Genomic DNA, 16938 nt, shown 5'->3' with positions numbered 1-16938 from the left:
ACACAGTTTTACACTACTTCTGACGTATAACGATAACAAACACAACATATTAGAAAGATAACAATTACTCATTGAGTTATCGCAAAATTTACGCGCAATTGAGGAAAAATTGTATACATATTCAAGTGTAGAAAACAAAATATTGTAATATCTTATAATTCATTGATGAAACATCAACGAAACTTTCGGGAAGTTATTGTTTTTACCCCGGTTTTCAAAATTCGGTTTTTTATCAGATGTCGACGTTAGAAAGTCCTAAAATGTTTTTGAAATGCTAAAAATTTTTTTATTCAAAACTTTGTTTCAAACAAATTTTTTCTTTTGCAAAGTCTTTTTTTCCAAAACAGTATTATTTTTCAACAAAAACTTTTTTTTTTAAACACTTTTTTCCTTTATTTTTTTAAGAAATTTCAGTTTTTAAAAAGATTGTGAAAACAGAAATTAATATTCACAGAAATTATTGAAGATAAATTGGAATACCATTAAACTGCACCGTCGCACAAAAATTTTCGATATAAACATAAAAATATGTTGACTTGAGCTTTAAAATTTTAAACCGATTGAATACGATTCAAATCCGATCGAGCTTCAATCGGATTTGATTGAGGTTTTTAATTAGGGATAATCATATTTTTTTTTATGAAAAACTTCAAATAATTAAACATTTATTATAATTTTGACAATAGTAGTTGAAATTATCATTTTAAAGCGATAATTAAAATACATTTAATTTATCATTTTTGGTTCAATTAATAACGATTATCAATCTTTTTTTTCGAAAAATAATTTTAATGAATTTAATTAAAAATTTTTTTTTCGTGTTAATTAAAGAATTGAATTAATAAATTCTTGCCAAATTGATAATGAATCTCAACATAATTGCTTTTTAACTAATAATTAAAATTATGTAATTGTTAAATTTGCTTGTAATTGATAACTACAATTCTTTTCATTCATTATTAAAAAAAGATTTAATAACCAAATCAAGATTGAGTTCAAATAATATTTTATTTTTTACAACCCTAAGGTTTCAAAAGATGTTAAAAATTGTCGTAAACTGCATAAAATGGTCAGCCTAGTGGACAGTGGTCGTGCTTCCCAACATGACGGTCGTGAGATCGAGACCCATCGCGGGTAAAATTTCAAAAGTACTTTTTAACCAGTAAATATTAACTACACAATAATACTGACAAAATAAGTGAATGTGAAATTAACTTATCATTATTTTTATTTATTTTTCAATAATTTGAGGGATTGTGCTTGCCCAGGCCTGATCATGCTTGAGATTAACGCATGATCTGCCCGATGATTTTTTCTCGAGTGGAAAGTTAATTATTGTGTCTTAATGGATTACGTTCCTTAAAACAATTGGTGACAATTTAAGCAAAATATCAGGAGCAACTTACGAAATGTTTTCTGAACAAGTAGCAGTTAAAAATCGTCAAGGAATTGTGGATTCGTTCAATGCAAGAGGAAATCCAAAAATTCTTTTGCTGTCACTTTGCGCCGGAGGTGTTGGATTAAATCTCGTTGGTGGAAACCATCTACTTCTAGTCGACATTCGTTGGTTTTGACTAGTTTTTTTAAAGATACCGTGTACCTAAGCAACTACTTATTTATTTATTTAGAACGACATAAAAAGTAACTTAACTAGCATTTGTGTGTTATATACAATTATTCGCCATTAAAAATAATTATTACTCGGTGTAGATGTGTAAAACATTAATAGTCAAGTAAGATAACGAATAATTTAAAAACATAATTCCGACAGTATAAAAAAAAAAAATTTTAATAATCAAATTGCCTAAAAATATCCCCTTAAAAAAATTAAAAAGAGCTCAGAAGAATCTGACAATGAATTAGGAGAAGAAGAAATAATTAGAAATTTAGAAGATGTAGCAAAGCAGATTACGAGCAATTTATTGCCCAAAAAATCAAAAGCTCGTTAGAATCTTTGTTACGACGAATTTTTATTATGGAGAGAAAAAAATAAGACTGATTCTTTTAATGAGAGCGTTTTTTTGGTTTATTTCCAAGAATTATCGAAGAACCAGAAGCCAACGTCTTTGTGAAGCCGATGGTCAATGTTGAGAACCACTATTAATTTAAGACACGGCATCGATATTAATTCATGTCATAATTTAAAAACGTTCATTAAAACTTGTGCGAAAGGATATCATCCTAAGAAAGCTCAAGTATTGACTTTAAATCAAGTAAAAAAGTTTTAAAATGAGTCCGATGACTCAATTTACTTGGCGATGAAAGTAAGTAACACAACTTAATTTATAATACATTTATTTTGACAGTTAATAGTTACATTTAAATATTACATAATAGAGTAAATATATTTATTTACAATTTACAGGTCATCCTTATTTTTGGAATTTCCGGTGCACTGAGAACGAGTAAAATGCGTGATCTCAATGTCCGAGATATTGAAGACACAGGAAACCAACTAATAGTAACAATTAAAGACCCCCGTAATTTTGTCATTGGCAAAGAATATTACAACATTGTAAAAACTACGTTTCTTTGCAGCCAGAAGACATTGATACCAGACGATTTTTCATCGGTTACCAAAGAGGGAAATGTATACGTCAGGTAATTGGAAAAAATAAAATAAGTGAAGTGCCAAAAAAAGTTGCGATTTGTTTGCAATTACCCGGGAAAAAAAGATTTTATATAATCATATATAAACATATATCTTCATACACGGAGAGAATTTTATGGTAAAAGTTACCATCAAGTTGTAGTAGGGGAAGGTGGCCCAAAGCGGGTACCCGATGAAAAAAGATTTTGTCTAATCATATATGATTATATATGTTCATATATATGATCATATATGATTATATATAATCATATATGAAGTTATATATAATCATGCATGATTATATATGGGGTCATATATAATTATATATAATTATATATGACCCCATACATAATTAGATCTGATCATACCTGGCTGTTATGAGCCCATATATAAGTCTATATATGATCAGATCTGACTATATATAAGTCTATATACAATTAGATCTGATCAGATCTGATTATATATGAGTCTATGTATAATTAGATATGATCATACCTGGCTGTTATGACCCCATATATAATCATACATAAGTCTATATATGATCAGATCTATTTATATATAAGTCTATATATAGTTCGATCTGATCATACCTGGCTGTTATGACCCCATATATAATCATGTACAAGTCTATATATGATCAGGTCTGATCATATATGAGTCTATACATAATTAGATATAATCATACCTGGCTGTTATAACTCGATATATAACCATATATGAGTCTATATTTGATCAGATCTGATCATCTATAAGTCTATATATAATTAGATATAATCATACCTAGCTGTTATAACCCCATGTATGATCATGTATAAGTCTATACATGATTAGATCTGATCAGACATGATTGATACAAACCCATATATAATTAGATATAGGCCTATATATAATTAGATCTGATCAGACGTTACTGATATAAACCTATATGTAGTTATATATGTCTATGTATGATTAAATCTGATCAGATTTCATTGATATGAGCCTATAAATATATATATATATATATATATATATATATATATATAAGGGTGGTCGTTAAAAATTAAATTTTCTCAGGCGCCCCATAAAAAGCTTCTTTTAAGTGAAAAAACACGTGAGGAATTTGGTTTTTTCTTTTTAAAGAAAAAGAACACGTGCCGCAGGACGATCAAAGTTCATTTTTCGATACAATCGCGTTTTTTTTTAAATATCTCATGAAATATGCAGATTGAAGGAAAAAGTCATAGGAACAATTTTGTAGGGAATTCAATTCCTGACAAAAAAGGTCATGTTCATTTTTTTTATAAAATGTGTATTCATGAAGATATTTAAAAAAATCTTTTTTTAGATCTGATGAGTTGAGCGTTTTGAGGATTACAAATTTTGAAAATAACATTTTTCTAAGTATATAGAAACTATAACGAGCATTAATGATTGATATGTTACGCGTTACGAAGAAGTCTATATTTAAAAAAAAACGTTATTTTTAACATTCGAAATCCTTAAAATGCTCAATTGATAAGATCTAAAAAGTTTTTTTAAAAATATCTTCATAAATACACATTTTATAAAAAAAATGAACATGACCTTTTTTGTCAAGAATTTAATTTCCTACAAAATTGTTCCTATGATTTTTTCCTTTAATCTGCATATTTCATGAGATATTTAAAAAAAACCGCAATTGTATCGAAAAATAAACTTTGACCGTCTTGCGGCACGTGTTCTTTTTACTTAAAAAGAAAAAACCAAATTCCCCACGTATTTTTTTACTAAAAAGAAGCTTTTTATGGGGCGCCTGAGAAAATTTAATTTTTAACGACCACCCTAATATATATATATATATATATATATATATATATATATTAGGGTGATCCAAAAAATAACAAACTTTTTTTTTTTTCTTCCAAACAGGTTCAAAAGTTTCATTTAGATAAAAAAAGACGCCTGTGAAAATTAGAGCTCTTAATATTAACATTAAGAGGTTCCTCATCGCACTTTTCTATTTCCCATAAGAATAACATGGGAAAAATTTTTTTTACGTCTTCTGATTTTTATAAGTAGCTAACGATGCGTCATAGGAATAAATGGCAGGCATATTTTTGTAGGGAATTGAATGCTCTACAAAAAAAGATTCTTATCATTTTTTGAGGAATCTATTTGTTCAAAAGTTATTTGAGGTTGAAGTCGAATTCATATTAAATTTTGAGATTTTCTACTTTTCCGGTGAAACTATCAGACTTATTACAAAATATCGTCAGACCTTTTTTGTAGACAATTTTATTCCCTAAAAGTTATTTCTAATAAAGTTTTTTCGAATTCCGCATTGCTTTCTAGTTATTTTTATTTTAATGTCAAGCTCTTAAAATCGATCAGAAGACTATTTTTTTATGAGCATCACATTAAAATAAAAATAACTAGAAAACAATGCGGAATTCGAAAAAACTTTATTCGAAATAACTTTTAGGGAATAAAATTGTCTACAAAAAAGGTCCAATGGTATTTTGTAATAAGTCTGATAGTTTCGCCGGAAAAGTAGAAAATCTCAAAATTTAATATGAATTCGTCTTCAACCTCAAATAACTTTTGAACAAATAGATTCCTCAAAAAATGATAAGAATCTTTTTTTGTAGAGCATTCAATTCCCTACAAAAATATGCCTGCCAATTATTCCTATGGCGCATCGTTAGCTACTTATAAAAATTAGAAGACGTAAAAAAAATTTTTCCCATGTTATTCTTATGGAAAATAGAAAAGTGCGATGAGGAACCTCTTAATGTTAATATTAAGAGCTCTAATTTTCACAGGCGTCTTTTTTTATCTAAATGAAACTTTTGAACCTGTTTGGAAGAAAAAAAAAAAAAATTTGTTATTTTTTGGATCACCCTAATATATATATATATATATATAGGGGAAGGGGGGGGGGGGCAAAAGGGGGTAGGGTAGGCAAAACCGGGTACCCCCAAAATTTTATAAAAAAAAATTTTATATTTTAAATGGTTTTTAAACATTCCAAAATCACTTCTGTAAATGTAATTAAGCGGTACTTTGAATTTTTTTTGGTAAACTTTTTCAAAAATCAATTGTCAGTTGAAAAATATTAATGACGTTTGTTTTATGATAAAAACTATTACAACTTTTTTTTCTTCTTTTGTCTCCAATAAACATGTATAATATAATTTTTCTTCATGTAAATTACTTACAAAAAAATTCAACTTAATCAAATTCGTTTAAAATCCAGAAATTTTTTTTTTTTACCTTTTTTGGGGGGTACCCCACTTTGCCCGCAAAAATGAAAAATTTTTTTTTTTAACGGTAACTGAAAATTTCTTCTATTTACTTTGAATATCATTAAAAAAAAAAGATTTAGCGTATTTAAGTCCTCGAAAACTTGGTATTTTCTTAAGTACCCCTTTTTGCCCCTCCCTCCCCTATATATATATATATATATATATATATACTGAAAAAAAAAAAAAAAAAAATACCCGAGTGTATATTTTAATTATATACTACTATTTTTATACTCTTTGATTGGATGATTCGTTACCTAATACCGTGATAATTGATGATGAAGAAATTTCTTATAACTCAAATGGTATGTTGTGGAGTAGTGGAGGAAAAAGTTAAGATGATAAGAATCAGAGCTAAGATATTTGAAAGGATATTTATATTTATATTTATATTTATATATAAGTTACACAGACACATCACACTCGCCCACTGATAAACATTCGATACTGCCCAATGTATATTTTTGTGGAGAATAAGGACGCTCTACAAACAAGTTTATTAAGTCGTCATAAGACAAGTTTACTAATTCATAAGATGTTAAAAGTCAAAGTTGAATTCCCCTTATAAGGGAATCTATAGATTCCAAGATTTTTTTATTGTTACTATGAAACTACTGATTAAGGAAAAGATTCTCATTTACTTTGAAGCGGATTCTAATTTCTTTAATTGATTCATCATAAATTTTAAAAAATCCTATTCCATCAAAAATTTTTTCGTTTTAAATGACATCAGTTCGGGAAATTTACTTTTTAATTAATTTTACTTAAATTTTTATTCTACTTTTTTAACTTCCCGTTAAGAAAATTGTAAATTTTCAAAAATTCGGGAAGTTATTGGTTTCGGTCCGATTTACAAAAATCGAATTTCCATCAGATGTCGACGTTTTGAGGTCCTAGGAAGCTATTCTGACTAATTTCAAGATGATGTCCGAGTGTATGTATGCATGTATGTACGTACGTATGTAAATACCTGTATCTTTTGAACGGATGGGCCGATTTCGAACTTTAAGGTGTCATTCGACGCGGATTGTCAATATCTTGAAGCCGTGAGAAAATTGAGCTTGATCGGTAGAGCTCGTTCAGACATATTCCAAAAATATGATCCTGAAGTTAGCAGACAGTTAAAAATTTTTGAATTTTTGTTTGAACAACTTAATTTAAAAAAAAAATAAAAATAAAAATATGCACATGTAGAAAATTTGAAAAATTACAGGTGCAATTTTTTCAAATATTTTTTTTTAATAATTTATTGTTTAAAGAAAAACCTAAAAATTATTGGACGTCGGCTAACTTCAGTATCATTACCAAAATAAAGTTTTTTCAAAAATGTTTTTTTTGGATAACTTTTAATGTGCTCGATGGATTGATTCCAAAATGGACTGGGCTCTAGAGCTTTATAAGTCGCGTCGACTGCCGCCTCAACCATCAAAATCGGTTCATTCGTTTAAGAGAAACCGTTGTCGAAAAAATTAAAAAAAAAAATTGTTTTTTATTTTTTCTGAAATATCTAAAAAATGACTCGATAAATTGAATTCAAAATTTGATCAGCTTTAGAACTTGAAAAAACGCGTCGATTGCCACCTCAACTGTCTCAATCGGTTTATTCGTTTGAGAGATATCGAGAAAAAATAGTGAAGAACGTTTTTTTTCGAAAACAACAGCATACAAACGTATTTTCGAGCTCGAAGAGAGCCCCAGACAAAGAGAATCAGCCAGAAAATATGAAAAAATCATTTTTTCAGAATTTTCGGCTGGTTCATTTTGCCCCAGGTGTCAAGCGTAGGGCTAAAAATGCGCCAATATATTGGATTTATAGTAATTATACGAAAAAAAAAATTATTTTTTTTTATCAAAATTTCAGGGGGGCCTTTTTGCCCCGGGGGGGCCTCGTTGCCCCGGTCTCCCCCATATAAGAAATTTCGATAAGCTTATTATACGCTAGAAAGATAATATTATCCGTCCGAATTTATTGATGATCCGAATTATAGAAAATTTTGAGGGGCCCACTATGCCCCCATATTTTTTAAAGTTTTTAAAATTTTAAGAGGCCCGCTCTGCCCCCCCCCTCCCCTACATGCGGTTTTTGTCGCAGTTGAGTGAATTCTAGGGGAATTTTTGGATAGGGATGGCCATATATGACTATATATAGCTTGATATGGCCATACATATGGCTTGATATGACTATGTGTGGAAATTTTAAATAAATTTAAAAAAAAAATTTTTATTATTTTTTTTTATTGTTTTGGCGATGCAGAGGTTATCAAATATGAAAATAATTGAATTCCCAATAGTAAGAATACCAATTTGTTTAGTTAAATTAACCATAAAGTTATAGTTTACTGAAGCTGTAACTAAAACAACGAGGAAAAACCGTCAGTAAAGCACCCTCAGCGCTTTCGTGCTTGAGGTGTGCAAAATTGTAGTTTTATCAATTAACTCGATAGTTAGAATAACTATTTAATATTAACTACAAATCAACACTTACGATTGAAACAATTTTATAGTTACTTGACCTAACAAAAAAGTTGCTGTAATCACTTAAAATTCATTTAACTTTAACTACACTTTAGTAGTAGCGATAAAAAATTTTAATCACTATCAAATTTTAGTCGTACCAATAAATTTTATTATGTTTCAGCGATTAATGAATAGTTAATATTACTATCGAAAATGGTATAAATAATCAATTTTAAATAGTTGAAGTTTTTTAGTTAACATGACTATCGACTTTTCTCTGAGTGTAACTATGAAAAATTTAGATCAATTTTAACTTCCATGTTTTTGATTAAAATATACTATTTTATTTTGGGACGTATTTTGAACAGGTTTTCGAAAGATGTGGGTGCAATAGACGAATTGCTTCAAGGAGCTATGCTCGTAGCTCTTCATATGCTTTTCGTCATGATGAGAGTATTAGTAATTATTATAAGTGTCAATCCTCGGATGAGTGTCCCTTAGGGTGTTTCAGAAAAAACAAATTTTTATTTGGTATTCAAAAATTGAATGTATACCTGAAAATAAAAATTTTGGTGCCAATCCGAGCTTTTAATAATAATTTTATTTAATGTGAATTTACTAAATGACCAAACTTAATAATAATATTAAGGTTTGCCTCAATCCATTTTTCTGTTTGCCATTTAAATAACATAGGAAAAAATTTTTTTTTTTAGAATTTTCTAGCTTACAGACCACTCAACGGATTTATATGCGCAATGAAACCTTGTGTAGGAAATTGAACGCTCTACAAAAAAGTATCTTATAATTTTTTGATAAATCCCACTGTTCAAAAGTTATTCGAGTTTCAAGTCAAATTTATAGTAAATTTTGAGATCTTTTCACTTTCTGGCGAAACTATTAGTCTTATTACAAAATGTCATATAAACTTTTTGTAGGTAATTTTATTCCTTACAAATTATTACGAATAAAATTTTTCGAAATTCCGCATTGTTTTCAATTTATTTTCATTTCAATGTCAAGCTCTTAAAATTAATCAGAAATCTATTTTTTTAAGAGCTTGACATTGAAATGGAAATAACTTGAAAACAACGCAGAATTTCGAAAAACTTTTACCGTAATAATTTGTAAGGAATAAAATTATCTACAAAAAAGTTCCTGTGATATTTTTTGATAAGACTGATAGTTTCGCCGGAAAAGTAAAAAAATCTCAAAATTTACTATAAATTTGACTTGAAGCTTCAATAACTTTTGAACAGTGGGATTTATCAAAAAATGATAAGAGACTTTTTTTGTAGAGCGTTCAATTTTTGACAAAAACATTTGTTGTGCATAAAAATCCGTTAATTGGTTTATGAGCTGGAAAATTCTAAAAAAAAAAAATTTTTTTTCCCGTGTTATTTAAATGGAAAACAGAAAAATGGATTGAGGCATACCTTAATATCATTATTAAGAGCTCGGAATGGTACCAAAATTTTTATTTTTAGTTATACTTTCAATTTTTGGATACCCAAAAAAAAAAAAAAAATTTTTTTTTTTTTTTGAAACACCCTAGTGTCCCTATTGTAATCATAGGAATATTGTTATATTTTATACGTATTTATTATCTAAAAACAGCCCAAGATATAAAACGACTAGAGGGTATTGGTACGTACTACGTATCGATTATCAGATAGACATTCAGACATTTATGCTAATAAAAAGTTAAATTATTGAGAAAGATATTTTATACTGCAGAAAAAAGTCCAATTTTTCACACGTTAGCACTACATTAAATGGTCTGACGACTATTAGAAGCCGCAATAAAGATGTACAGTCGATGTTATGTAAAGAATTCGATCAATATCAAGATATTCATACAGGCGCATGGTTTCTTACAATAATTACTGGATCAGCATTTGGACTTATTCTTGATTTAATTGCTTGTGTCTTTCTCGCGTGTGTTTGTTTTTCATTAATTCTTATGGATCTTGGTAAGAATTATTAATAGTCATCATGTACTTAATCAATTAACTTAACCCTTAACAGTTAATATGGAGTCCAGAAGATTTTTCCCAGGTTATTTTCAACTCTATACTGAGTTCGAATAATTTCCAAAGTTGCATAATAGGGACTCATTACTAGAAAATGAGTGAAAGTTTTTATATAGATTCTTAGGCTTCAATGTTGTAGAGATTGAAATTTTGCTGGAAAGAGTTCTCGTTACTTAAATAATCGTATAAAAAAAATTATTTATAATTTAATTGAGATGAAAAACTTTCAGCCTAAATTTTAGAGAAAAGATGTTTAGTTTTTATTGAATATAATAAGTATAATTATTGAAGTGAACATTTGAGGTTACAAATTATACGTTTATTTCGCAATTTTAATTTTACTCATTATTTCATTCAAATTTTATAGATTCATGTGTTATTATTTTTTGCAAAAATTTGAATGTGCACCTGCGAAACAAAACAAGTTGTCACAACAATCCGATTGGTGAGAACACTGCAATAATAGAATAATTTTAAAATAGTAATACTCTGAACTAAAAAAAGTAATAAAATTTAATATAATCATTTTAACTTACGACAGAATTCTCCTGCCCACATCCTCGGACGAAAGCAACGGATGATAATATTGCGATTAATACAATCAGGAAAGTCAATTTAAAATTCATATTGAAATGAATAGTAGATAATTAACTGAAATTAAAATAATTTATAAAGAGAAATTGAAGGACTGTTTTCGAAAATTCTTATCTATGAAACTTATAGAAGTTTAGAATGAAGAATAGATTCAAATTAAAAGTGACGCCTTTAGAAACAATTTTCATTTTTGATTCACTAAGTTTCGATACATTGTTATTGAGATATCGATCCAGATAAAGGTAAATATTTACGAAATTTGAATAAAAAATCATGAAGTAGGAACTTTAAAAATTTATAACTAAGCGACTAATTGAGATTAAGTAACGGGATTGGACTCAAATTAAAGATAAGGATTAAAAGAAGAATTTTTATTTTTATTTGATTAAATTTTAATTAATAAATTTCAGGGATATCGATTTACACAGATAGAGAAACCCGAGTCGAAATTTTAAGCCTACATTTATCCCTGTAGCCCGAAATAGAACCGATTTAGAGCACTGTAAGCCGCCTTAGATTCGACATTGAACCTCAAGATCCTACACGGAAAGATTAGAATCCGACTGGTTAGTGTTCTGCACCCAACTCAGTACGGTGCGAAAAAAACATGCCGGATTGTCGTGCAGCACCACACTGATTACTGTGCGGAACCTGACTGAGTCGTGTGCGCACATCACTTAGGTTTAAATTTCGACTCGGGAAGGTTTTTGAGGAAATTAGAAATGGAAATAGCAGAGAGAAGCTTTAAAAATTAATAACTTGAAAAATTATTGAGATCACCGAATAAGATTGAGCTCAAGTCAGAATTTGTAGGCTCCAAAGAATATATAGCTTTCATTTTACCATTATTGAGTTTCGATGATAGCTTTTGAGGTATCGATCCACATAGATAGTGTAAAATTGTCTTAAATTTGAACTTGATTTTTTAGATGAAACTTAAAAATTTCTGACGTAGAAATAAAAGGAAAGTAAGAGATATGTTGTTGGGCTTGAATTTGAGGAGATAATTTTAGTACGAAAATTTATCTTTGTTTGAAGTTTCGAGTAATTTTTACCGACTTATCGATCTATATAGATAGACATAGATTCTGATAGAATTCAAAGTTGTCTAAAATATAACTTTTAGAGAAACGAAAATTAAGGAATGGGATTAGGCTTAATTCAAGATAAAACTTTAAAACACAATTTTCATTTGTGTTCGATCGAGTTTCGAGTTATGGTATTTGATATGTCGTTCTATACACAGAAAGAAATAAATAATTCTTATCTACAATGAAAAATTTGTAATTTTGACTATCTAAAATGGTAATAACATTGGTCAGAGGTTATAATAATTAGTGTTACTATTGAAAATGATAACAGTTACAATTGATGATGGTAACGGTTACTATCGAAGATGGTAATTGTAATTATTAAAAATTATAATTGTTACAATCGAAGATGGAAACTCTTACCATTCAAAGTTGTAAAAATTCTTAACTAAGAATGTGTGTGTGCACACGGAAAAAAAATTCTACCGAAATTTACGATGTTAACATCGTAATCTCGGACTAGACTTTTATTACTGTCAATTTTTAAATGTTTTATTTCAAAATTTATTATGTGGGTTATATTTTTTACTATTTAACATCGTAATTTTAACAAAGACTTTTAGGATTAAAAATTACTGCGAAAATTACAATTTAACATCGTAAAAAAAAATAAATAAAAATTACAATTTAAAAACTACATTTATTCGTACATTTAATATTTCTATTTACTTTTTAACAAAATAAATATTACAGTGCTGCCTCTGTTATAATACGATGGAAGCTATAAAAAGTACGATGTTACATCGTACTTTTTAAATAGTAACTGGGTCCTCCGCAAGTCGTTTATATGGATCTTAAAAACATCATATAGTGTAGGCCCTTCAGTGGCCGAGTGGTCCAAGGCGTCGGACGCTTCGCACTCGAAAGGACTCGGGTTCGAATCCAACTGCCGAACGATTATTATTTTAATCTTTTATTTAAAATTTCTCTTCAAATTTTACGATGTTACATCGTAATTTATATTAAAGAGCTTAAGACTTCGTATTGTTTGTCTGAAGTATTATTTCTTAAATGAAATTTCCAACCCTACATCGTAAAAATTACGATGTGAAAAGTCTAGTCCACCAATACAATAATTAATAGGACAAATTACGATGTTAGCATTGTAAATTTAACTAGAATTTTTTTTCCGTGCATCAGTGTGCTCGCGTGTGTGTGTGCATGTGTGCGTGTGCATGTGTACGTGCGTGAGTATATGTGTGCGCGTGTGTGTGCTTGGATATATGTGTGCGCGCGTGTGTGTGCACTCATGTGCATGTGTGTGTGTGCATATGCGCGGGCGAGTGCGTGCGTGTGCGTGTATGTGAAATTAATCACTTCTTCCGTTAAACAAATTACACATAGACAAGAGTCAGATTATAACGTTAATATTTTAATTTTTTATTAGCTCAGATGGTCATAATTATTTAGGCTGATAGTAACTATTACCATCAGGTTATTAATAATTACGATTTTTTATAATAGTAGTAATTATTTAAGATAATAAAAGTTATAATTTCAGGTTATCATAAATAATTGTAAATTGTACCATATAGTTGGTAGATACTACCATTCAGATTATTTATTTAATAATTTAAATGATATTCACTTCTATCGAATTCAGTTTAAAATTGTACTATAACTTGATGGTAACTTTTACCATAAAATTCTTTCCGTGTATAAATATATGGATAGATTTTTAGGAAATATAAAATTTTATTCTTACTAATTTAAACATTTGCATTTTTTTTCGATCATTTTTACTATAGATATCAAATTTTCTAAACAAGGAATGAAATTAGAAAAAATAAAAATAATTAATAATTACTTACTGAAGTGCGAGTGAAGTGTTGAAATTTCCAACTTATTCGAAAGTAATATATCGATTACTACGAAGAATCAAGTATTTATACCCATTTTTCTCAACAGTTTTTAAAGAAAAATAAACAAATATTTCCCATATTATCAATAGATCTGTTTGTTTTCTTTTTTTCATAAAATAATAGATATCCTGGGAAATAACAAAAATAAAAAATCGCCATTGTTCTTATTTTCAAGGTTATTTATTCAGCTTTATAATTATTTTTACAAGTCTATTTATAACTTTTCAATACTTACTCTATATCCAATTAGTTAATATTCAAGGACACACGTGCCAATAAATTTGCGTAAGAGAAATTATCGTCAATAAACTTATTTATAGATATCATAATACCATAATATTTTTATCATTTGGAGCTCTGGAACAGCATGCTTATCAAATCCCGAGTCGAAATATTAAAACCCCATCTGAGCCTTGTAGCGCCTGAACCTTTTGATGTGGGTATTTGCCGCCTCGATTTTAAAACCTTTTTCAACCTAACTCGCCTGAAATTCGGGTAAGGAGGAGTGAACTAGGGTTTAGTTTGAAGTTTAAAACTCTGTTTCAACCTAGTACGCCTTAAATAAGGTCGAAAAAGAATGAACCGGGGTTTAATTTGAGGTTCAAGACTCAACTTCAACCTACACTATATAGTCGAACCTATAAATTTTTGTTTAGGATGAAAAGGGGATTAAAACTTAGAAATTATTTTTCTTATAGTAAGGTAAATTTTTTAAAATATTACAGTGTTTTCAAAATCTTACAATTTCTTTTACTGTATTTTCGTGTGTTTGTACCATTGCATAAACTTAGTAATAAAATAATCAACCAATGAAATATTGATTATTCAATTGTAATTTTCAAAGAAGTAGACATTTAAGAAGAAATATGTTATTAATATTTATACATTTAAAAATGATGAATCAACATATATATATATATATATATATATATATATATATATATATATATATATATATATATTCACGAATATCTTAATCCATTTTTTTCTAAAAATTCATGAATAACATAAAAAAATTATAAATATAATTATACTTATAGATAAAAACAAAGTCAATTGAATAATATCGTAATATTTGGAATTTTTTTAGATACAGATTTTATAAATAATATAAGCATGTTAAAACTATAAATATCATATTAGAAAAATATATATTTTCATAATAACATATATTTTTATAAGGTAATTTATTAAAGGTATATCTTAAATAAATTGAAAACACACAGAAAAAGTAAAATTCTGCGATATTATTCAATTAATTTTGTTTTAATTTCAAAGTATAATTTTATTTATAATTTTCTTATATTATTTATAAATTTAGTGGAAAAAATGTAGATCATGATATTCGTAAATATAGGTCATCAGACGAACTAGGGTCTAACGGGGTTTTAATTAAAACCCTTTCTCAACCTAACTCGCCTGGAAACGAGCATGAAGAGGGCCGAAAGGGAGTTTAAATTTAAAACCTTTTTCAACCTAACTCGCCTGAAAACGAACGTATGTAGGCGCTACTGGAGTGAAATAGGGTTTAATTTCAATGGAGTTCTCTATCTTCTAAAACCAATTTCAACCTGACGCTCAGACTAAAAACTATACTAGGTTGAAACAGGGTTTAATTTTAAAAAAATTTCGACTCGGGTATACTTATTTTACCGTTCGTTCTAGATTGAATTCAAAATTTTTAGTGTACAAGAAATTCTAACTCTGATTATTTTCAACCCTAGCAAAACAATTCATGTGGGAATACAGTTTCGATGTCTAATGGATTTCCATATGCCATTTTTGAATGGGATTTTATGGTTTCTTGTAGATATCTATCTAATACCATCTCAAGTAGATTACAAACACAAGTGCATTCTATCAAAAACCATCTGAAAACCACCTGACCCTGCGGGCCAGCCCCAAAACTTCCCGCTGTTTTCGAGCTCAGGGAGCTCGGAAACATTATTACTTGTGAATTTTTGAGCTCTTCGAGCTCAAAAATTTGTTAGGCCGGTATAACATGCCTTCACTGAAAAATTATAATTTTTGTCCAACGATATCTTTGGATAGAATGAACCGATTTGAACTTTCTTGGTGGCAATCGAAAGGGCTCAACGAGACTTAAAACTGATGATATTTTGAGGTGAATCGGACAAGTGGTTTATAAGTTATACGCAAAAAAACAAAAACAAACAAAATTTGTAATTTTTATTCTTCGTATAACTCGTAAACTACATGACCGATCTACCCCAAAATCTATTCAATTTTAAGTTTTGGTGAGCTCTTTCGATTGCCACCAAGAACGTTCAAATCGGTTGATTCGTTCCAAAGATATTGTCGGACAAAAAAATGTTTACACACGGACGTCCATCCGAGAATAGTCAGAATAGCTTCCTAGGACCTCAAAACGCCGACATCTGATGAAAACTCGATTTTCGAAAATCGGACCGAAACCAATAACTTTCTTTTTTGTGAAAATTTGCAATTTTCTTAGCGGGAAGTTAAAAATCTGTAGAAGGATTGATTCTGCGAGACAACCCCGAAACTACCCGCTGTTTTCGAGCTCAGGGAGCTCAAACAACTGTTAGATCGACAAAACATACACTGGTAGAAGAATTTATTAGATATTAATAAATTCATTTATTTGGATGCAATTATTTCATTTATTAAATATTAATAAATATTTATTAATAGTTAACAAATACACTAATGCAAAAAATTAAAGGAGCAGAAAAATTTTATAAATTGTTTAGTGATTTTTGGAAGGCTGTAACTTGGTGAAAAAAAATCGTATCGAAAATTTAAAAAAAGCATTTTATAGCTTGAAATCTCTAGTTTAGGTGTATTTTTTTCAAAATTTTTTAAAAGCTCCGATTATTGCGCAAACATAAGAAATACCGCGAGCCAAAAAATTTCTAAATTTTTTTTTTTTTTCCGAAGAGCCCACGGACCGCGGAAAAATTCTTTCAACTAAACGAATGCATACATCGTTTAGCAAATTTATTCAGCTTCAATTTGGTTTTTTTTTTTAACCTCGTAGGACGATTTGTCGCAGAGATATCAGCC

The 16938-nt window shown here is 28.7% G+C and overlaps 1 long non-coding RNA gene across 1 annotated transcript; it reads right to left on the bottom strand.

Annotated features, from left to right (window-relative positions):
• Window positions 1-10605: 10605 nt before the first annotated feature.
• Window positions 10606-13964, bottom strand: LOC130666030 (uncharacterized). The gene is made up of 3 exons (XR_008989606.1): window positions 13840-13964; window positions 10880-10994; window positions 10606-10797 (listed from the first exon to the last, which is right to left on the bottom strand). It is a non-coding gene; the product is annotated as an uncharacterized LOC130666030 (long non-coding RNA).
• Window positions 13965-16938: the final 2974 nt, after the last annotated feature.

Source organism: Microplitis mediator, chromosome 3 (genome assembly GCF_029852145.1).
Source record: "Microplitis mediator isolate UGA2020A chromosome 3, iyMicMedi2.1, whole genome shotgun sequence".
NCBI lineage: Eukaryota > Metazoa > Arthropoda > Insecta > Hymenoptera > Braconidae > Microplitis > Microplitis mediator.
This window is presented reverse-complemented; position numbering and strand designations above follow the sequence as displayed.